Below are 23,351 nucleotides of genomic sequence, written 5' to 3' on the forward strand. Positions count from 1 at the left end.
GGGTCGTTGATGAAAATAGGAGCAGGCACGGGCCTGCTCTTCGTCTCACCCCTTGGGAAGCACCTCCGCTACGTGCTGCGCCTCCATTTCCCGGCGTCCAACAATGTGGCCGAGTACGAGGCTCTGGTTAACGGGTTGCACATCGCCATCGAGCTAGGGGTCCGACGCCTCGACGCTCGTGGCGACTCGCAGCTTGTCATCGACCAAGTCATGAAGAACTCCCATTGCCGCGACCCGAAGATGGAAGCCTACTGCGATGAGGTTCGGCGCCTGGAGGACAAGTTCTTTGGGCTCGAACTCAATCACATCGCTCGACAATACAACGAGACTGCGGATGAGCTGGCTAAGATAGCCTCGGGGTGGACAACAGTCCCTCCCGACGTCTTCTCCCGAGACCTCCATCAACCCTCAGTCAAGACCGACGACACGCCCGAGCCTGAGAAGGTCTCGGCCCTACCTGAGGTGCCCTCGGCTCAGCCCGAGGCACCCTCGGCCCCCGAGGGTGAGGCACTGCGCGTCGAGGAAGAGCGGAATGGGGTCACACCTAACCGAAACTGGCAGACCCCGCACCTGCAATATCTCCACCAAGGAGAGCTACCCCTCGACCGAGCCGAAGCTCGGCGACTGGCGCGGCGCGCCAAGTCGTTCGTCTTGCTGGGTGACGGGAAGGAGCTCTACCACCGCAGCCCCTCAGGCATCCTCCAGTGATGCATATCCATCGACGAAGGTCAGGAGTTATTACAAGAAATACACTCGGGGGCTTGCGGTCACCACGCAGCACCTCGAGCCCTCGTTGGGAATGCCTTCCGACAAGGTTTTTACTGGCCAACCGCGGTGGCCGACGCCACTAGGATTGTACGCACCTGCCAAGGGTGTCAATTCTACGCAAAGCAGACCCACCTGCCCGCTCAGGCTCTGCAAACAATACCCATCACCTGGTCGTTTGCTGTGTGGGGTCTAGACCTCATTGGTCCCTTGCAGAAGGCACCCGGGGGCTACACGCACCTGCTGGTCACCATCGACAAATTCTCCAAGTGGATCGAGGTCCGACCCCTAAACAGCATCAGGTCCGAACAGGCGGTGGCGTTCTTCACCAACATCATCCATCACTTTGGGGTCCCGAACTCCATCATCACCGACAACGGCACCCAGTTCACCGGCAGAAAGTTCCTGGACTTCTGCGAGGATCACCACATCCGGGTGGATTGGGCCGCCGTAGCTCACCCCATGACGAATGGGCAAGTAGAGCGTGCCAACGACATGATTCTACAAGGACTCAAGCCACGGATCTACAACGACCTCAACAAGTTCGGCAGGCGATGGATGAAGGAACTCCCCTCAGTGGTCTGCAGTCTGAGGACAACGCCGAGCCGAGCCACGGGCTTCACGCCGTTCTTTCTAGTCTATGGGGCCGAGGCCGTCTTGCCCACAGACTTAGAATACGGTTCCCCGAGGACGAGGGTGTACGACGACCGAAGCAATCGAACCAGCCGAGAAGACTCACTGGACCAGCTGGAAGAGGCTCGGGACATGGCCTTACTACACTCGTCATGGTATCAGCAGTCCCTGCGACGCAACCATGCCCGAGGGGTTCGGTCCCGAGACCTCTAGGTGGGCGACTTGGTGCTTCGGCTACGACAAGACGCCCGAGGGCGCCACAAGCTCACGCCTCCCTAGGAAGGGCCATTCATCATCGCCAAGATTTTGAAGCCCGGAACTTACAAGCTGGCCAACAGTCAAGGCGAGGTCTACAGCAACGCTTGGAACATCCGACAGCTACGTCGCTTCTACCCTTAAGATGTTTTCAAGTCGTTCATACACCTCGTTTACATACGCCAATAAAGTCTAACCATCAAGGAAGGGTCAGCCTTGCCTCGGCAAAGCCCGACCCTCCCTCGGCGGCTAGAAGGGGCGAACCCCCTCTGTGTCAAAATTTTCCTCGAAAAAAGTCTTTCTGCCAGAACATCTTTCGTGCTTTTCGACTACTTCGAAAGTGGGATCCTGAAAACGACAGAGTACACGTAAGCAGGCAAGGCCGACCGAGCCGAGGGACTCCTACGCCTCCGGGATACGGATACCTCACTCATCACCTTCTGCGATAAGTAACTCACGCTCGGATAAGCGATTCCGCCGTCCGAACAAGTCTTAACGCTCGAAAGCTGTTCTGCCGAAACGATTTTTCGTGCCTCCTCGACTATATCGATAACAGAATCCAACGGACGAGTAAGAGTACACGTAAGCGGCAAGGCCGACCGAGCCGAGGGACTCCTACGCCTCCGGGATACGGATACCTCACTCATCACCTTCCGTGAAAAGTAACTCTCGCTCGGACAAACAATTCTGTTATCGACAAATAAGTCTAGATACTCGAAACAAGGGGAAAAGAAACGCAACTTTACAACACGACGACGATATGTTTGGGCCTCGGCGGCCGCAAAAAACATACGCACACTACAAGATAAATTGTTCCTGCAGGAACATACATCAGTGGGGGAGCAGCAGCACCCTCGGCGTCGACTCCACCTTCGGCGGAATCCGACCCGGCCTCGAACGGCAACACGGTCGGGGGATCTCCACCTCGAAGGAACCTGTCGGCACCACGCCTGGGCCATCGCTGCTAGGGTCTCCTTCGGGAACCCGGCCCAAGTAGACGGCTCAACCGGCCGCTCCGTAGCCTCAGCCAGCTGTCCCCCGAGGACATCAGCCCGGCTCGTGGCCTCGGCAACCCGACTCCGGCGTTAGTCCCGCCAGTGGACGGCCTGGCCAGGCTCCGTCCGACGAAGCCTCTTTTCGAGCCAACTCTGCCTCTGTCCGTGCTGGCACCGCGGCCTTCGGCTCTGGCTCATCGCAGAGCGGCCAAGGGTTTCTTTAACTAAGCAAGAGAAGCCTCGGGCGGCAAGGCCGATCGAGCCGAGGGACTCCTACGCCTCCGGGATACGGATACCTCACTCGTCACCTTCCGCACGAGGCAACTCACACTTGGTTAAGCGGTCCAGCTAGCCGACAGGCGAGTCCTAGTGCTCGAAATGAGGAAGAAACACGACTTCACGCCAAAAATACATACATGTTCAGGCCCCGACAGCCACAATGAACAGACACCGGCACTCAAGGTGCCATTACAAACGGAACTCCAGTTCCGCCCCCGCAGGTACGAACAACCCCCCACATTGGAGGGCCTGCGGGGCGACGAAACCCCAGGTGGCTTACAGCCGCCTGCTCCGGCAGCAGCGACAACGACCTCCGCTCCGGGCGGCTAAACAGCAGCAACGATGACCTCAGGGAAGACGCTGCTGCGACAAGGCCCTCGCCCACGACCCCACTCGAGGGGCGAGGACAAGCTACCAAGGCCGTGGAGCCGGAGGTCAGTCCGCGGGAGGCACCGACTATCTCGTCGGCGGAGAAACCTCTTCTGGCTGCCTCGGTGGCTGGAGAGCCAGACACGCGGCAGCTGCCAGCGTCGTGGACGGCGAACGCCCTTCCCCTCGATCACTGAGGGAAGGAGCGGGCCACTGCCCACGCGGAGATAGGCCCCAACTCAGCGCACTCCCCTCCCCAGCACTAATGATGAACATCCTTGAAGCTGAGGGGGGGGGGGGCAGAGGCCGCAGCCCGGCTTGCTTCTCCCCACCATCGAACTGGTGGTCACCGTCTTGGGTGACCACCGGTGAGGGGATGCAGCCAGGCTGCCTGATGAAAATCCTTGAAGCCGAGCGATGGCCGAAAGGTACCAACTTCCGCGAAGTTGCGTTCCTCCAACGACGACAAGACGAAAGCGACGCGGGCGCTCCCCATCCGGGGGCTCGGAAGGTGGAAGGGCGCGATGCATGAAGGGAGTGTGAAGACATGGTTGCCACCCAAGGGGGTCACCCTCCTTTTAAAGGCGACTCTCCCCACTTGCGTCCTCAGCCGTCGCGGGCTGAGTCTTCACCAACACGCTCCAAGGTCCTCCCCCTACGACACGGGGGCTGGGTCCCACGCATCATGCAAGCTGGCCCAGGACAAAAGGAGCCAAACCGCCACGCGCGGAGCGTACAACTGCCCAACGGTTACAAGCACTCCTCCACTTTCGCCTAGACCAGCGGGTGAAAGGGCGGACCGCCATGCAGGCGGCATGCAACCACACCAAGGGGGTGCACCCTTTCGACTCCGATGCGTCTAGCCTGGAGGCCCAGGCCCACACGTCATGTAACCAGCGCGCCGGTTACTACGTGCGAGAAACTGCACCGCCACTTGCGCCAGTACCGCGCCTTCTCGATTGCGGAACTGGTGCCGCGACTCGAGGCGACCCTGCGCATGGCCCAACAGTGCCAATCGAGCACGTCGATCACGGGTCAGTCAGCCGCGGGAGAAGGCGCGACGGTCAATATGGCCAAAAGTGGGCTGGCAGTAATGGCAGCGGCAGGCGGGCGGAAGCAGCGGTCAAGTCGTCTGCGGGCTCACGTCCCCTCCTGGGACAGCGAGAGAGCCCTCTCCCATGGAGTGAAGACGACGCGCCCGTGTTCTGTTCCTCAAACGGCTCGCGCACGCACAACGGCAGCCCCGTGCACCACTCGTCCCATCGCATTAACTCTGCGGCAGGACAGGCAGCACCTTTGGCAGGCGAAGCAGGCGACGCTTCACCTCCACCATAATGACCGCGTCAAAAAAGGTGCGCCACGTCGTTCGATTTCGTATCCTTTTCCTCTTCCTCTTTCTCTCTCTTGCTACAGGGACCGGGAAAGGGGATACTCCAAAAGGGATCCTTCTCCGCGAAGGAAGCGGGCCCCGAGCCCCCCTACTGATCAGAGGTTCGAAGGCTGGCCCCTCGGAAGGGTTCAACAACCGCCTCAGAGCACTCGGGCCCCGAGCCCTCCTACTGATCAGAGGTTCGAAGGCTGGCCCCTCGGAAGGGTTCGACAACCGCCTCAGAGCACTCGGGCTCCGCGCCCACCACTGGTCAGAGGTTCGAAGGCTGGCCCCTCAGATGGGTTCGACAGCCGCCTCAGGCCACTTGGGCTCCGCGCCCACTACTGATTAGGGGTTCGTAGGCTGGCCCCCGAAGGGTTCGACAGCCGCCTCAGAGCACGCAGAGCGAGGGATGACTCTGGGTACGTCCGATACATGGCCGAGGCTTGGGCTACGCTCCCGAGGTACCCTAGGACATTTCTGAGACCAGCAGGAGCGATTCTGTAATGGAATCCCATCAGAGGGAGGCATCGAGCCCTCGGTGTTAGAAATATGCCCTAGAGATAATCATAGAGATGAGCATATTTCTTTGTATCCATGATATATATATTGCTTAATTGAATATCCATGGAAGGCACCTTGTATTGATTAGCAATTATGTGAATTGTTTGTGAGATTCTTTACTTATATGGTTATTCTAAATGATGTCCCTAGTCAGAGTCGATGACTAGCACATGTATTAGTTGATGACTACATTTCACAAGTCATGAACATGGAGATGTTAAACTAATAATGTGGGCGCATGTATGACATGAGGCTGGACCGACCCAACATGAGATATTGTAATATAGTTCTCTTCTTGCAACATGAATACTGTATCCTTAGACCTGAGATTGTCGCATGTTCTCAAGATGTGAATTGACTTACTTAGGAACTATCAAACGCTATCCCGTAACTGGTTAGTTATAAAGGTAGTTTTGGGTTTGTCAGGAAGCATGCTATGAGGCATGGTCAGTCAAGATGGAATTTGTCCCTCTCTTTGTGAGAGAGATATCTCTGGGCCCCTCGAGTGATTGGATCAAGAAATGCATGGCCGTGCTAGGGTTAAGAGTTAACCATTGAAAGGATTCCAATTCACAGTATCGAGAAAGAGAGGTCAGCTTAGAGCCAGACCAAATATCGTGAGACAAAGGGAACAGCATGTACGTAATGTCGTAATGGTTCGTCTGATATGATCTTTACGTACACACAGGAGTTGACATGTCTTGCTAGAGGCCGCTGTCAATTATTTGGCCAAGTAAGAGTACTCGGCCTATGTCTATTTGTACGTGAACCTATAGGGTCACACACTTAAGGGGAAGGAAGCCTAATTCGGATTAGATCCGAAATTAGACTGGGCTTTAGGGTTATTGATGGGCCTCGGCGTCAGAAGCCCACCATAACGCCTATATAATGAGGGGCGGGGGCGCGGTTAAGGATAACCTAATTCGCCACCAGCGAACTAACAGCCGCCGCCCACCTCTCGCCCTCGCCAAGCTGCCGTCGCTAACCTAGCAGTTCGGTACGCGGCGCTTCCTCCCTGTACGTGTGGATACCTCGGAGGTGCTACATCTGGAGCACTTGGACGAACCGTGCGAGGACGTGAAGGACGCCGGCGACTGCACGGCACTGCTCGACGCGTTCGTCTACATCGAGACGTCTTCCGCTGCTCTGCGCGTCTAGTGGTAATTCCATGACCTATAACCGCAGTAGTTCTTGGTATTATGGGGATGAAAATTTTATTTTGCGCTAGCGTAGCCTCCCCGTAATCCTTCAGTGGTATCAGAACCAGGTTCTGCGTAAGTTTTAGGTCTGGATCTAGGTTCATGTGATGGATCTACTTGATGCACGGTTTGATTAGATCAATTGGTAATAAAGGGTTGAAGTAGATTACATCGGATATGACTGGAGAGATCAGTTCGTCCTTCTCTGTTGTATGCGCGACTTGCCCCTACCGGCTGGAATCACCATCGGGGCTAACTGCGTACACAACCAGCAGATTGACGCTACAGATCGACGTCATGAGTGTAATCTTCTTCGGGTCAAAAGTCTCGGATTTGGGTTGATTTGATCAACCGCATGAGATTTCCAGTGGAATTTCCATACATACGATGCATGGAATCCTGTGAGGAACGTATAGAAACGTATAGAAACGTGTTTGTCTAACCTGTTTTTGCAGGACATGTGATCGGTATGGCTATTATGTGTATGTGATGCATGTTAACAAATTATTCATGACCTGCGTGTCGTGACCAGGGCAATACGGCTGGAGCCACATGTATTGTCCAAATTTAATGTAATGACCTGCGTGTCAACATGTGATGATCCAAAGCGTATATGTAATTTGTTTACCAGCATACGTTAGATAGGTCTTGAAGGACTCATCAACTGGAGGATGGCATACCTATATCATGGAGATGGAGATCATCGTGATGGACAGATTATTGGAGATGGAGATCACCATGTGAAAACAAGCCATACCGAATCACAACTGTTGTGTGAATGCCATTCTTATTGTTCTACTTGTTTATATTGCATATATGTCCTTGCGTGCGATGTTATAAGTAGGACGATCCCTCATAAATGTTTAAGCTTTAATGCCTCTCCAAACCTTGCACTATCATAAGTCTTGTACAATTGGTGGTGGGTCTATGAAATTAGGGTGCCACCAGTTTTCCTTGACTAGATAGGTTTGTATCGGATACGAACTGCAGAAAGGGTTGGTTAACTTAAACAAAGTCAGCTTAATGGTTAAGGACTTTGAGGCATAAGGTTGGGAGCCGAGACATAGAGATGTCACCCAACAACAGGAGTCATATATATGATATGATTAGCAAGGAGTTGCTTACCGATCTACCTTGTCTTCTAGCGGTGATGCTAAAGCTCACTAGTAGACTTGTTAGTTGTGGATTCTGAATCACTAAGTATCAATAGAGGGATATTGATTTTAGTGGGAGTAGACTATTAAATGTTTAATATGATTTACTCTGTCATGGATATTTTTGTCTTAGTATTTTGCATTATTTTGTTGTAGATAAATGGCACCTAGCACACCAACATTTACTTTGCGATCGATTCTTGAAAAGGATAAGTTAAATGGAACAAACTATACGGATTGGATCCGTAACCTGAGAATTGTTCTCAGGGCTGAAAAAAAGGAAGACGTTCTAGACACCCCACTGCCAGAGGATCCTGGTGAAAATGCAACTGCCGCAGCTAAAACCGCTTACAAGAAAGCAATGGATGCTAATCTTGAAGTAAGTTGCCTAATGCTTGCTTGCATGGAGCCTGAGCTCCAGATGCAGTTTGAGACAAACCATGAGGTGTACGATATGATCGTGGCGCTCAAGGATATGTTCCAGACTCAGGCTAGGACTGAAAGGTTCAATGTGTCCAAAGCCTTTCTGGAATGCAAGCTAGCAGAAGGCGCAGCAGTTGGGCCACACGTAATCAAAATGGTTGGTTACAGTCAGAGGTTGGAGAAGCTAGGCTTCCCAATAAGCCAAGAGTTGGCCACTGACTTCATTTTGGCATCTCTTCCGCCCAGCTATGGAAACTTCATCACGAACTACCATATGCATGGGGCGGAGAGGGGCCTCAATGAACTATGTGGCATGCTGAAAACTGCAGAGGGGGACATAAAGAAAAGTGCTGGCAGCAGCGGCCATGTGATGGCGGTCCAAAACAAACCCAACTTTAAGAAGAAGGGTAAGTCTCAAAAGAAGAAGGGCAAGGGAAAGGATACAGTATCCAAGCCCAATCAAAAGCCCAAGGCTGGACCAGCTGCAGATGCAGAGTGCTTTTATTGCAAAGAACTTGGTCACTGGAAAAGGAATTGCAAGCAGTACTTGGCCTCTATTAAGGATCGCGGCGGTAAGGGTACAGCCGCAGCAGGTACACTTGCTATTCACATTACAGAAATTTTTCTTGCTGATTCTTATATTAATTCTTGGATATTTGATACCGGATCGGTTGCCCATATTTGCAATTCGATGCAGGGAATGATAAGAAGTAGAAGCGTGAAAAGAGGAGAAGTTGATTTCCGGGTAGGCAATAATGCAAGAGTTGCTGCGTTGACCGTCGGGACGATGCAACTCCACCTCCCATTAGGATTTATTTTGGAGTTAAATAATTGTTATCTAGTTCCTAGTATGAGTCGAAACATTATGTCTCCTTCATGTTTGATGAAGGATGGTTATTCATTTGCGAGTGAAAACAATGGTTGTGTGATCTCTAAGAATGGCATGTTTGTGGCTTTTGCATCCATTATGAATGGGTTATTCATTTTAAATCTTGATGATGCACCTATCTGTAATATTAGTGCTAAAAGGCCTCGGCCTAATGATTTAAGTCCTACCTACATGTGGCACTGTCGTTTGGGTCATATAAGTGAGAATCGCATGAAGAAGCTTCATTCTGATGGGCTTTTAACTTCGTTTGATTTTGAATCATACGAGACATGTGAAGCTTGCTTACTTGGTAAGATGACCAAGGCGCCTTTCACGGGTTTACCAGAGAGGACATTAGATTTATTGGAACTCATACATACTGATGTGTGCGGACCAATGAGTACGACAGCTAGGGGAGGATTCCAATACTTCATAACCTTCACTGATGATTTTAGTAGATATGGGTATGTCTACTTAATGAAACACAAGTCTGAATCCTTAGAAAAGTTCAAAGAGTTTCAGAATGAAGTAGAAAATCAGCGTGGCAAGAAAATTAAAGCACTGCGATCAGATCGTGGTGGTGAATATTTGAGTCATGAGTTTAGCAATCATCTAAAGAGTTGTGGAATTGTTCCACAGCTTACGCCGCCTGGAACGCCTCAGAGGAATGGCGTGTCTGAGTGACGTAATCGGACTTTATTGGATATGGTTCGATCAATGATGAGCCAGTCGGACCTACCTTTGTCGTTTTGGGGATACGCTCTAGAAACAGCAGCTTTCACACTAAATAGGGTACCATCTAAGCCCGTAGTTAAGACACCATATGAGATGTGGACTGGGAAGACTCCCAGCTTGTCTTTTCTGAAGATTTGGGGTTGTGAGGTTTACGTCAAGCGACTACAGTCGGATAAACTCACTCCAAAATCGGACAAGTGCATGTTCGTGGGATATCCAAAGGAAACTTTAGGATATTACTTTTACCACCGGTCAGAGGGCAAAGTGTTTGTCGCCCGGAACGGTGTGTTCTTAGAGAAAGAGTTTCTCAAAAGAGAGAAAAGTAAACAAAAGGTGTATCTTGAAGAAGTTCAGGATGAGCCAGTGGGACAAGATTCAACAAGTGATGCTAATGTAGCAGAACAAGTTGAGACGTCTATGGCAAGAGAATCACCACCACAACCACGAAGGTCAGCAAGGCTTCACGAGGCACGAGGAGAAGTGCTATTGTTGGGCAATGGGGAAGTGTTGTTGTTAGACAACGACGAACCTGCAACATATTCAGAAGCGATGATGGACCCAGATTCCGAGAAATGGCATGTCGCCATGAGATCCGAGATAGATTCCATGGGAGAAAATCAAGTTTGGAACTTGGTTGACCCGCCTGATGGTGTTAGACCTATAGAATGCAAATGGATCTATAAGAAGAAGAAAGACATGGATGGAAATGTTCACATCTATAAGGCTCGACTTGTTGCAAAAGGTTTTCGACAAGTTCAAGGAGTTGACTATGACGAGACATTCTCGCCAGTAGCGATGCTTAAATCTATTCGGATCATTCTAGCTATTGCCGCATATTTCGATTATGAGATTTGGCAGATGGATGTCAAAACAGCTTTCCTTAATGGAAACCTAGATGAGGACGTGTATATGATACAGCCCGAGGGTTTTGTCGATCCGATCAATGCTGGAAAGATATGCAAACTTCAGAAATCCATTTATGGGTTGAAGCAAGCATCTCGGAGTTGGAACATTCGTTTTGATGAAGTGATCAAAGGGCTTGGTTCTCATCAGAATGAAGAAGAAGCTTGTGTTTACAAGAAGGAAAGTGGGAGCGCTGTTGTATTTCTGATCTTGTATGTGGATGACATATTATTGATTGGGAATGACATTCCTATGCTGGAGTCCGTCAAGGCTTCACTGAAAAAGAGTTTTTCTATGAAGGACTTAGGGGAAGCAGCATATATTTTGGGCATAAGGATCTATAGAGATAGGTCGAAGAGGCTTATAGGATTAAGTCAAGATACGTACATTGACAAGGTTTTGAAACGGTTCAACATGGAACAGTCCAAGAAAGGGTTCATACCTATGTCACATGGTAAACACCTTAGCCAGATGCAATGTCCTACAACGGCTAATGAGCGGGAGCGCATGAGTAAGGTACCATACGCCTCAGCAATTGGTTCAATCATGTATGCCATGATAAGTACACGCCCAGATGTTTCATACGCTATAAGTGCTACGAGTAGATACCAGGCTGATCCAGGTGAGGATCACTGGACAGCGGTAAAAGGCATTCTTAAGTACTTAAGAAGGACTAAAGATATGTTCCTGGTATATGGGGGTAAGGAGGAGCTCGTTGTAACTGGTTACACCGATGCTAGCTTCCAAACTGACCCAGACGAGTTAAAATCGCAATCAGGTTTTGTGTTCACAATAAATGGTGGTGCTGTTAGTTGGAAGAGTTCCAAACAGGAGACTGTGACTGATTCTACAACAGAAGCCGAGTACATTGCAGCTTCTGAATCTGCGAAGGAAGGTGTTTGGATAAGAAAGTTCCTCATCGAGCTTGGTGTGTTTCCTAATGCATCTAGCCCATTGAACCTCTACTGTGACAACAATGGGGCTATTGCGCAAGCTAAGGAGCCAAGGAACCACCAGAAAAACAAACACGTACTGTGGAAGTTTCACCTCATACGGGAATTCATTAGGCGGGGTGAGATAATGATATGCAAAATACATACGGATTTGAATGTTGCTGATCCTTTGACAAAACCTCTTCCACAACCTAAGCATGAGGCACACGTGAGATCTATGGGTATTAGATATCTTCTAGATTAACTCTAGTGCAAGTGGGAGACTGTTAGAAATATGCCCTAGAGATAATCATAGAGATGAGCATATTTCTTTGTATCCATGATATATATATTGCTTAATTGAATATCCATGGAAGGCACCATGTATTGATTAGCAATTATGTGAATTGTTTGTGAGATTCTTTACTTATATGGTTATTCTAAATGATGTCCCTAGTCAGAGTCGATGACTAGCACATGTATTAGTTGATGACTACATTTCACAAGTCATGAACATGGAGATGTTAAACTAATAATGTGGGCGCATGTATGACATGAGGCTGGACCGACCCAACGTGAGATATTGTAATATAGTTCTCTTCTTGCAACATGAATACTGTATCCTTAGACCTGAGATTGTCGCATGTTCTCAAGATGTGAATTGACTTACTTAGGAACTATCAAACGCTATCCCGTAACTGGGTAGTTATAAAGGTAGTTTTGGGTTTGTCAGGAAGCATGCTATGAGGCATGGTCAGTCAAGATGGAATTTGTCCCTCTCTTTGTGAGAGAGATATCTCTGGGCCCCTCGAGTGATTGGATCAAGAAATGCATGGCCGTGCTAGGGTTAAGAGTTAACCATTGAAAGGATTCCAATTCACAGTATCGAGAAAGAGAGGTCAGCTTAGAGCCAGACCAAATATCGTGAGACAAAGGGAACAGCATGTACGTAATGTCGCAATGGTTCGTCTGATATGATCTTTACGTACACATAGGAGTTGACATGTCTTGCTAGAGGCCACTGTCAATTATTTGGCCAAGTAAGAGTACTCGGCCTATGTCTATTTGTACGTGAACCTATAGGGTCACACACATAAGGGGAAGGAAGCCTAATTCGGATTAGATCCGAAATTAGACTGGGCTTTAGGGTTATTGATGGGCCTCGGCGTCAGAAGCCCACCATAACGCCTATATAATGAGGGGCGGGGGCGCGGTTAAGGATAACCTAATTCGCCACCAGCGAACTAACAGCCGCCGCCCACCTCTCGCCCTCGCCAAGCCGCCGTCGCTAACCTAGCAGTTCGGTACGCGGCGCTTCCTCCCTGTACGTGTGGATACCTCGGAGGTGCTACATCTGGAGCACTTGGACGAACCGTGCGAGGACGTGAAGGACGCCGGCGACTGCACGACACTGCTCGACGCGTTCGTCTACATCGAGACGTCTTCCGCTGCTCTGCGCGTCTAGTGGTAATTCCATGACCTATAACCGCAGTAGTTCTTGGTATTATGGGGATGAAAATTTTATTTTGCGCTAGCGTAGCCTCCCTGTAATCCTTCACTCGGACCCTATCAAACGGGACCGGGTCCGGCAAATCACCTACAGGTACTTTTGGAGCGCGCCTCTAGGCCACTAGCCGACCCTTATTGAACGGGGCACGGGCGTCCACTCGGATCACCCGCTAGCAACTCACTGGAGACACCATGTTCAGCGCCCTTCGAGGGCAACATGGCGCTTTCCCCCCCTCCTTGCGGAAAGGCGACGCAGGGGCGTATGAAAAAAACCGAGTCTGACCTTGACCGTCCTCTTGCTCTGTGCGGAGGCTCGGGGGCTGCTCTCGCAAACCCGGCTCCGGCCAAACAATTGACAGCGTCAACATACCAGCCCGAGAACTTGGAACCTGACTATGCACCCGGGCTACGACCAGTTCGCATGAGGGAACAACCAGACTGGCCGAAGCATCACGAAAGGCATTAAGACCTCGAAGGAGTCAAACACTCCTCTGAGGCCTCGGGTGCTACACCCGGCGGGTGCGCTCGCGCGCACCCACCAGAACGAAACGCAACCGAGAAAGGTCGGGCCCCTTGCAAAAAAGTGCGACAAAAGCCTCCAAGCGAGTACCAACACTCCCTTCGAGGCTCGGGGGCTACTGTTGGGGACCATAATTAGGGGTACCCCCAAGACTCCTAATCTCAGCTGGTAACCCCCATCAGCACAAAGCTGCAAAGGCCTGATGGGCGCGATTAAGGTCATGGCTCAGTCCACTCAAGGGACACGATCTCGCCTCGCCCGAGCCCAGCCTCGGGCAATGGCAGCCGACCCCAGAGGATCCACGTCTCGCCCGAGGGTCCCCTCAAGCAACGGACGCACCTTTGACTCGCCCGAGGCCTAGCTCGGGCAGGCTTCGCGGAGAAGCAACCTTGGCCAGATCGCCACGCCAACCGACCGTATCGCTGGAGCATTTAATGCAAGGATCGCCTGACACCTTATCCTGACGCGCGCTCCTCAGTCGATAGAGCCGAAGTGACCGCAGTCACTTTGCCGCTCCACTGACCGACCTGACAGGAAAACAGCGCCGCCTGCCCTGCTCCGACTATTGTGCCACTTGACAAAGTGAGGCTGACAGCAGCTAAGTCCAGCCCCGGGCGCCATAGGAAGCTCCGCCTCGCCCGACCCAGAGCTCGGGCTCAACCTCGACGTTGGACGACGATCTCCGCCTCGCCCGACCCCAGGGCTCGGACTCAACCTCGACTCCGGAAGGCGGTCTTCGCCTCGCCTGACCCCTGGACTCGGACTCCACCTAAACCTCGGACGACGATCTCTGCCTCGCCCGACCCCAGGGCTCGGACTCAACCTCGACTCCGGAAGGCGGTCTCCGCCTCGCCCGACCCCAGGGCTCGGACTCCACTTCAACCTCGGAAGACGGTCTCCGCCTCGCCCGACCCTCGGGCCCGGACTCAGCCTCGACCTCGGAGGAGCCTCTGCCTCGCCCGACCCCGGGCTCGGACCGACCACGACACAGGGGGGCCATCATTACCCTACCCCTAGCTAGCTCAGGCTACGGGGAACAAGACCGGCGTCCCATCTGGCTCGCTCCGGTGAATAAGTAATGATGGCACCTCGCGTGCTCCATGACGACGGCGGCTCTCAGCCCCTTACGGAAGCAAGGAGACGTCAGCAAGGATCCGACAGCCCCGACAGCTGTACTTCCACAGGGCTCAAGCACTCCTTCGACGGCCACGACATCACATGAACAGGGCGCCAAAACCTCTCCGACTGCCACGACGGCATGTACTTAGGGCTCTGGCTCCTCTCTGCCGGACACGTTAGCACATTGCTACACCCCCCATTGTACACCTGGGCTCTCTCCTTACGCCTATAAAAGGAAGGTCCAGGACTCTCGTACGGGAGGGTTGGCCGCGCGGGAGAACGGGTCGCCGCACAGCCTCTCTCGCTCTCGCTCTCTCCCACGCGGACGCTTGTAACCCCCTACTGCAAGCGCACCCGACCTGGGCGCAGGACAACACGAAGGCCGCGGGTTTCCCCTTTGCTGTTTTCCCCCCTTTGTGCTCCGTCTCGCGCCGACCCATCTGGGCTGGGACACGCGGCGACAATTTACTCGTCGGTCCAGGGACCCCCCGGGGTCGAAACGCCGACAGGGTCAAACATCAAATATTTTTATGTATATTAATGTAATATGTTTCTTGGTGATGCATGAAATTTGCGTACATACCATTTTTTAGCCTTCGGCGAAAAAACACCTTACCTTCTCTTCATGCTTCGCAAAGAAAGATTACCCCTTCTATTGATTGACTACCTCATATTTTGCCACAGCGGTTGTATGATAATATTGCTGACGAAGATTTCCTTGTTGTATAAAATTGTGTCTGCCGAAGGTATACTTTGTGCTTTAGCACATTAATTCATAATCCATCAAATATTTCTGGAGAAGCATTTTTCCTTTTGCACAATTTTCTTGCTGATGCGATATGATGTATGATGTAATGCTATGCAGAATGATGTGATGATATATGCAATATGATGGTTATGTCGAAGATAAGCACCCACACGAAAACACACCCATACTCTGCATTCCCTTAGGAACGACTTTGGAGTCTCCACCTTTTACTTATGTGATATTTTAGCTCTGCATTCCCTTAGGAACGACTTTGGAGCTAAGCCTTGCATCCCCTTAGGAACAACTTTGGAGCTTCTTCACCTCTGATTTAGGTGGTATTTAAGCTCTGCATCCCCTTAGGAACGACTTTGGAGCTTCTTTACCTTTGATTTAGATGGAATTTTGGCTCTGCATTCCCTTAGGAATGACTTTTGAGCTTCGGAACTTACTCTGCGCTTCCTTAGGAACGACTTTGTAGCTTCCAAACTTACTCTGCGCTCTCTTAGGAACGACTTTGTAGCTTCGGAACATAATTTTGTCACACTAGATGATGTACGACAATATTATTACATCAAGTTGAAAATTTATCCCTCCTGTATTGTTTTTCTTTCAAGAAAATATAAAATGCAGAAAGAGTTAAGATACATCAAATCATCATATTCCTTGGCTGAAACACTGTAGACCTTTTAGTAGATATGCTTTGACTCAGGCATAGTGTTGTTGACTGTGCGAGTTTCGGACTCCTCCCGAAGGTCGCGTTGCTGCTGAGTATGATTGCGCCCTTCTGGCTGTTGATTGTGGATCAGTGGTGGTGGTGGTGGCAATTGGGGCCAGGAAGCTCGGGAATGGCTTGCTGAAGCAACAGAAGTCATAGGTTGTTGGTTGCCCACGTATTCTAGGATGTATGGAGAGTAGCACGAAGCAGTGTGGAGGACTTGCTTTGGCTGACTCTGCCGCGCCTCAGCTTCGACAATTTCCTTCTGCTTCTGAATTGTGACCTGACATGTCCTTGTTGTGTGGCCCTTGTCCACACCCCAAAAAAGACAGTACAACTTTCTGGGTTGGTTGCCAAACCTTCCTCCACTGAAACTTCTTCCTACTCTGCCCCTTGGAGCCGGTGGTCTGAAGGAAGTTTGTTGCATGCTTAAAGACTAAGAATTGTGATGGCTATGCTGAACATTGCTGGCTTTTTCATCGTTGGCATTGGAGCTATGAATTGACCGGACATGCCTGGGATGAAGTCTCCCTCTGAAGCCCCTGGTTATCTCAGAAAACCTGTAGGCTTCTGTGGTAGAACCGCCCGAATTATTCCAGCTTAAGTGCCTAAGTCACGCCTCAGGGGCCATAACACACTTAAATCGGAATAACCCGTCAGTCCCTCAGATCTAGTCTGATAGAGCCACTTAACCAGGATCAGATTCCACAACCTCACTCGAAGGTGAGTCACAGAAGAAATACAATAAAACAGGAAACCTCAAATTAAGTGCTGAATTATTACATAGATCGGAGTTTTTGAGTAGCAAATAAGAGTTCACAAAATAAAATGCAGCGGATAATCGATGTCGTCGGTATCGAGGAAATGGGCAAGGCCTAGCCCACTACTCCTCGTGCTCCTCTCCTGCCGGAGCAGCATCCCACTCGACTGTCCAACCCGGTGGCAGGGTGGTAGGCCAAGTCACACCATCAACCATTTCCTGAACGGTACCTGTAAAAATTATGCCACAAGCAAGGCTGAGTATACTAATACTCAGCTAGACTTACCCGGTGTGAGGAGTCTACTCCTCTACCTCTAGACTATGCAGCTGTTTGGCTGAGGGGTTTGGTTTGCCAAAAGCACTAGCTGTTTCTAAAATTAATTTTTAGCTTTTCAAATTCTAGCATCATTATCTTAGCTAGGTTTGCTCCTTCTAAGCATACATGGTAACAAGCATTTAGTTTAATCAACAAATTGTCTCATGTAACCTCATTTCACTTCTTACTCGATGCAGTACAAGGGGTCAAGCAGTCTCATTAGCTGCGAGAAGCAGACAATTTGAATCGAGTTTTATCCTTGCAAGGTAAACCTAAACACACAGCATGTCAGGGTACTCCGACCCCGCACATGACAACCGTCCCCATCGATTCCTCGTTCGCGTCCAGGCCTCACCGCCTTGGCATATAATGCTCCACTGACCCCGGCTGTCGCCGTGCAGTGACCACACTTGTACCCACCATAGCTAGCATGGGAGACCCAGTCTCAGGTCGCATGAGGGATAAAGTCCGCGCCTGACTTCACTCAGGTACTAGGTTTACCGATTACCATTTTTCCCGGCATGTGCTTAGTACGTTCAAAAGCTTGACTCAGGTATCCACACATTAATCCTTAATTCCTTTTTCCCGTCTCATGGCCAAGGCATCCTCCCTGGATCCAAGTCCATAGACTAACATAGATCCTGTTATCAAGATGAATACAATCAATTCCTGACCTCGCGCGAGTGCTAGAAAAATCACTCGACTTCTACCGAGATCCTGATTAGCAAGCAGCTACTCGACCTAGCATACTAGTATTCATCTCAAAAAGGAATCCTAAGTTCATGCAACTAGAGGTTTCGAGCAACTCCTACACTTAAGTGCACATTACAATCCTACAAGCATTAAGTGTAGTGAAGTAGCATATAATAATACGGTTATGCATATAACCGGGGCTTGCCTTCAATAGCTGGGGCTGCAGGGAGATCCTCGATAGTAGCCTCGGAAGCTTGCTCCTGGTCCTCCTCTTGGACAGTTCCTTGCTCGGGGATGAGCACGTACTCTCCGTCGGCGAGATTACAATCTAATGAATGCAATGCGTAAGATATATGCATGATATGATATGTGCTTTAGTAATTTCAACTTTTGACGGTGTATGATATACTTGAGTTAGATGAAGTTAAACCTTACTTATGTAAGACTTCTGGGTGGTATACTTGGTAAATTGGATCAAACTTAGCTAAGATAAGTGGTAGGTTTATTTTTGGGGTTCCACTGAATTCTTTTTAAAGCCTTAGTGAGAATTGATAAGCATTCAAGTTGGACTTGATGGAGTGAGATTTATTTCTCCCTTCTTTTTCTTTATTCTCTTTAAGTTTTTGGAGTGGGTTTGAACTACAAGTTGCCTTAATGAAATTTCAAAAATTCTGCAAAAATTACAGTGGCTTATTACTGGTGTATAATTCTTTGTCTCCAAATTTGGGGATCAGAAAGTAAATAGTTTTCTCTGGACAAAATTACCAAATTTTAGGGCAGAAGGGGTGCTTTGAACTACAACTATTATTTAACAGTAGATAATTCTCTAAAACTTATTTTTGCTGGCTTTTAGGTGCTATAAAATGACTTGGCACAAAATTCTAGCCATTAATGCTTATTAGTTATTTTACTAGGATTTTCTAAAGTTTCTAGCCAAAGGGGTGCTTTCTACTACCACTATATTTGAAAAATATCAAACAACAAATTTCTGATTTTTCTTAGCTTCTATTTTGTGCAAGAGCAATCATTCTGAAGTTTGACAGCAATCATTCTGAAGTTTGACATCTTTTTGCTTAAGGGAAGGGGTGGTATGCATTAGTTGGATTAAATGGCTTTTCACATAAAATATTGGCAATAGGTATTATTTTGTATCTTTTCATTGGGTTTGCATTTTTCTCTGGTGGCTTATCTCATCATTGACTTAGCAAAATTTTCGTTGCCCCTTATTGCATTATTATGGGTTATTCATGATTTATTTGGAAAATACCTCATTATCATATTATATTTATTTACCTTACTTAAAATGATGGGCTGAGGTGTTCATTATTTTTGCAGTGAGGTTCTGGTGGTTACAAGTCTACTCGATTTTTATTATCAATTTTGGGTCTAGTTTTGTAATTCTAATAATTGATTTTTAGTTGGAATAATGCTAAATAAAACATTTCACTTTAAAACTGATCTGGACTAGAGGTCCCAATATTTTTCCTAGGTTCTCTGTTACTCAAGAAAACTAGGAAAAATAATTTCACTCACTGTTCATTAATTTTTAATGCCTTTCTGATTTTCTTAAGTTTTGGGCAGAAATGGCTTTTAATGGATATCTACACTAAATTTTTCAATACTGAGGTTCTTACTATTTTTAAACAGTACTTAAATGGGGTTTGAACATCTACAATTTTTCTTAGGTTCAGCACAGAAGCAAAACTAATTTTCCTTAATTAAACAAGGTTTGGTCAGTTTCTGTTTTTAATTTTAAACTCTAAAAATCAGAATAGAAAGCATAGGGTTCATTATTTTTAAATGATAGCTCATATTATTCAGGATCTAGCAAAATTAGTTTGACAACTTTTGCGTAAGAATTCATCAAGTTATGAATTTTCTAAGTTCTTTGTTTATTAAAAAAAGTAAACAGAATTGATTAAATGGAAAACTACTTTGCAACGGGGTCCCTGGTGGGTGTTTTGAGTTTTCCTCACAGATTAGTCCCCCTAGGTTCTTGTAATCCTAACCCGAGGTCCTTCCCCCAAATTAAACAGTACCCGCGGCGGAAGAAAGGACGGAGGGGCTTACCGGCGGCGAGATTGCTCCGGTGAGGTGGTCGAGGGTGTAGGGGAGGTCCTAACGGTCACGATGATGTGCGGGTCGCTGTCGGGGATGGTCGGAGTTGGCCGGTCCGCGTGCACAGGCGAGGGAGCTCGTCGGCGGCGAGGAGTCCGGCCTATCCAGGGCGAAATTGACCCATCAAACGGGTCAGAGAGCTTCACCAGGGAACAAGGAAGGGGTGTGCGCGCGAGGAATTGAAGAATGGCTCACCAGAGAGCTCGGTCCACGCGTGCAGGCGGGCAACCGAAGTCCGGTGAGGTCGATCTCGGGCTTCCGGTGAAGTTCTTCCGGGTCCGAGGGCTTGGAAAGCTTCACGGGCCACTGGCGGAGCTAGCCGAAGCACTGGCGTGACTTGGGGGTGGCTGGAGTGGGCTGGCCACGATGGCCGAAGCTCTGGTGGCAATGGCGGGCGGAAAAGAGCTCGCTGGAGCTAAGGAGGGGTGGCTGGCCGGTGATGGTGAGCGTGGGGTGAAGTGAGGAGCGCCCGGGGAGGCTTTATAGGCGCGGGCGGGCACGGCCAAGGGCAAGGGCGCGCGGCGGACTTGACTGAACGCCAGGGCGAGCGCGCGCGGGTTGGGCGAGCGCCGGCGTGCCGACCAGGGTCGAACACGTGTGCCCGTGCGTTCTGCCCAAGTTCTAGCGCGTGTGGTCACTCATCCGAGCCTGCTCTCGCCTTGGTCAGTGCACAAAACCTCTTCCCCTCCCTACAAGCTACCGATCGTGTGTGGGGGTCATAGGATTTTGCCTACTGGTTGCAGAGATATGGAGCCCGGAAATCCGGTCTGTCTCCCTGCTCAAACCCGAGGCAAATCCAGGGTTTTGTCGTGTCTAGGGCTCGCGTCCCAATGCCATCTTCTGGCATGCGACAGAGGGGTTAGTTAGGCACATTTTTGTTAATGGGGCCATTAGGAATTGAGTTAGGGATCAAGGTGAACACGCTTGATCTTTGGCTCAAGGTCTGAAATTCAGAATTCTGAAATTCAGAATTTCCTATTGAGTCCCCACATGAGAAGCTTGTTTTGGGGTTTTATTTGAATTATTTTGGCCAAGCTTCCTGAATCTTTATTGTTGCTTATTGAATATACTTCAATGTTTATAATTGGCCCAAGCCATGATTCTGAATTTTTCATACCCTTTTCCCCATTCTCTTGAATTTTGTTCATAGGGCTCAATTAGGGTTTTTGTTGGGGTTGCACAATTTTGCCTTTTTGAAAAACCCATTTGTTTTGGTCATGATACTTTTAAGTATAGGATTAGTGGGTCCTTTATTCTTAAGTCAATTTGATGTTCATGCTCAATTCTGGTTCACATAAGATGATGGTTCATGGGTTAGCACTTTGAGAGAAACCCTAGGTGACACTAGGGTGTCACAGCCTTCCCCCCTTAAAGGAATCTCGTCCCGAGATTCGGGCCAGAGTCCTCCCGGGGTGAAGCGAAGGGTGAGACTTATAGGAAGTGGGTGATTATTGTTATTATTAGAGCAAACTGCTCTTCGAATGTCATTCTCTTTGCAACTTCAGAAGGAAGTCCTTTTTAAATTTTGTTTCATGATTACTTCATTCTGATTTAAGATTATATTTCTGGATTTTTGGATTCGAAGGGCAGGAGGAGGGGTTGGGTGTGATTACGTACCAGCTTCCTTAGGTAGGCAATCGGGGAAGTTGGATCTCAAGAATTCCTCGGTTTCCCAAGTAGCTTCTTCCTCTGAGTGATTACTCCACTGGACCTTGTACATCTTGATCGATTTAGCCCGAGTTGATCTTTCTTTGCAATCCAGAATCTTGGAAGGGTACTCTTGGTACGATAGATCTGGTTCTATCTCCAATTCTGGCTCTGCTATGATCTCGGTCAGCAATCGAACACACTTCTTCAGCTGAGATACATGGAACACACTGTGAATGGCAGACATTTTTGAAGGTAACTTCAACTTATATGCCACGGGTCCACATGCTTCGATGATCTCATAAGGTCCAATGTAACGAGGGGCTAGCTTGCCTTTGATCCTAAACCTCTGCACTCCCTTGGTGGGTGATACCTTGAGGTATTCAAAATCTCCCACCTTGAACTGGAGAGGTTTCCTTCTTTTATCATGGTAACTCTTCTGCCTGGCCTGAGCAGCTTCTAGATTCTTCCTGATTAGTTTGACCTTCCTTTCGGCTTCAGTCACTAAGTCAGGTCCAAAAACTCCTCTCTCTCCAGGTTGAGACCAATTGAGTGGTGTCCTACACCTTCTTCCATAGAGAGCTTCGAAAGGTGCCATCCTTAGGCTGGATTGATGACTGTTGTTATAATCAAACTCTGCCAAGGAGAGGTGCTTATCCCAGTTCTTGCCACAATCGATTGCACAAGCTCTCAGCATATCCTCCAGGATTTGGTTTACCCTTTCCGTCTGACCATCTGTCTGTGGGTGGTAAGCTGAACTTCTGATTAGCTTGGTTCCCAAAGACTCCTGCAGTTGTTCCCAAAATCTAGCAACAAATTGGGCTCCTCGGTCAGAAATAATGGTCCGAGGTAATCCGTGCAAACACACGATCCGGTTAATGTACAACTCTGCATACTTTTGAGCCTTATCAGTGGTGTGCACAGGGAGAAAATGTGCCACTTTCGTCAGTCGGTCCACAATAACCCAAATCAAATCATGATGACGAGAGGTGTTGGGCAGACCCACGATGAAATCCATGCTGATGTCATCCCATTTCCACGAAGGTATAGATAAGGGTTGCAAAGCTCCAGCTGATTTCAAGTGGCTTGCCTTTACCCTCTGACAGGTGTCACATTCTGATACATACTGGGCTATCTCCCTCTTCATTCTGGTCCACCAATACAAAGGCTTCAGGTCATGTTACATTTTGGTGCTTCCCGGATGCATAGAGATTTTGGAGAGATGAGCCTCATCCAAGATTTTCCTCTTGAGGTCCTGGTTTTTAGGAATCACCAATCTGCTTTTGAACCATAACACACCCTTTTCATCTTGGTGGAAACAATTATACTTCTCAACCTTCTGATGGAGATTCTTCTTGATAATCTACACTCCCTTGTCACTGAGCTGGGCCATGATGATCTGGTCTTGCAAAGCTGGCTCGACAGAAATGTGAGACAGAGCACCAGAAGGAATCACTTCTATTTGCATCTTGCTCAACTCATCACACAAGGTGTTGATGCGAGAATTCTACAGAATACAATTGCATTGCAACTTCCGACTCAAGGCATCTGCTACCACATTGGCTTTTCCTAGGTGATAATGTACCTCCAAGTCATAATCCTTGATTAGCTCTAGCCATCTTCTCTGCCTCATGTTGAGATCAGCCTGAGTAAAGATGTACTTAAGGCTCTTAAGATCAGTGAAGATGTTGCAGTGGGTTCCCATTAAATAGTGCCTCCACATTTTTAATGCATGAACCACTGCTGCCAACTCCAGGTCATGA

The sequence above is a fragment of the Zea mays genome, chromosome 8 (assembly GCF_902167145.1).
Source record: "Zea mays cultivar B73 chromosome 8, Zm-B73-REFERENCE-NAM-5.0, whole genome shotgun sequence".
In the NCBI taxonomy this organism is placed as follows: Eukaryota; Viridiplantae; Streptophyta; class Magnoliopsida; order Poales; family Poaceae; genus Zea; species Zea mays.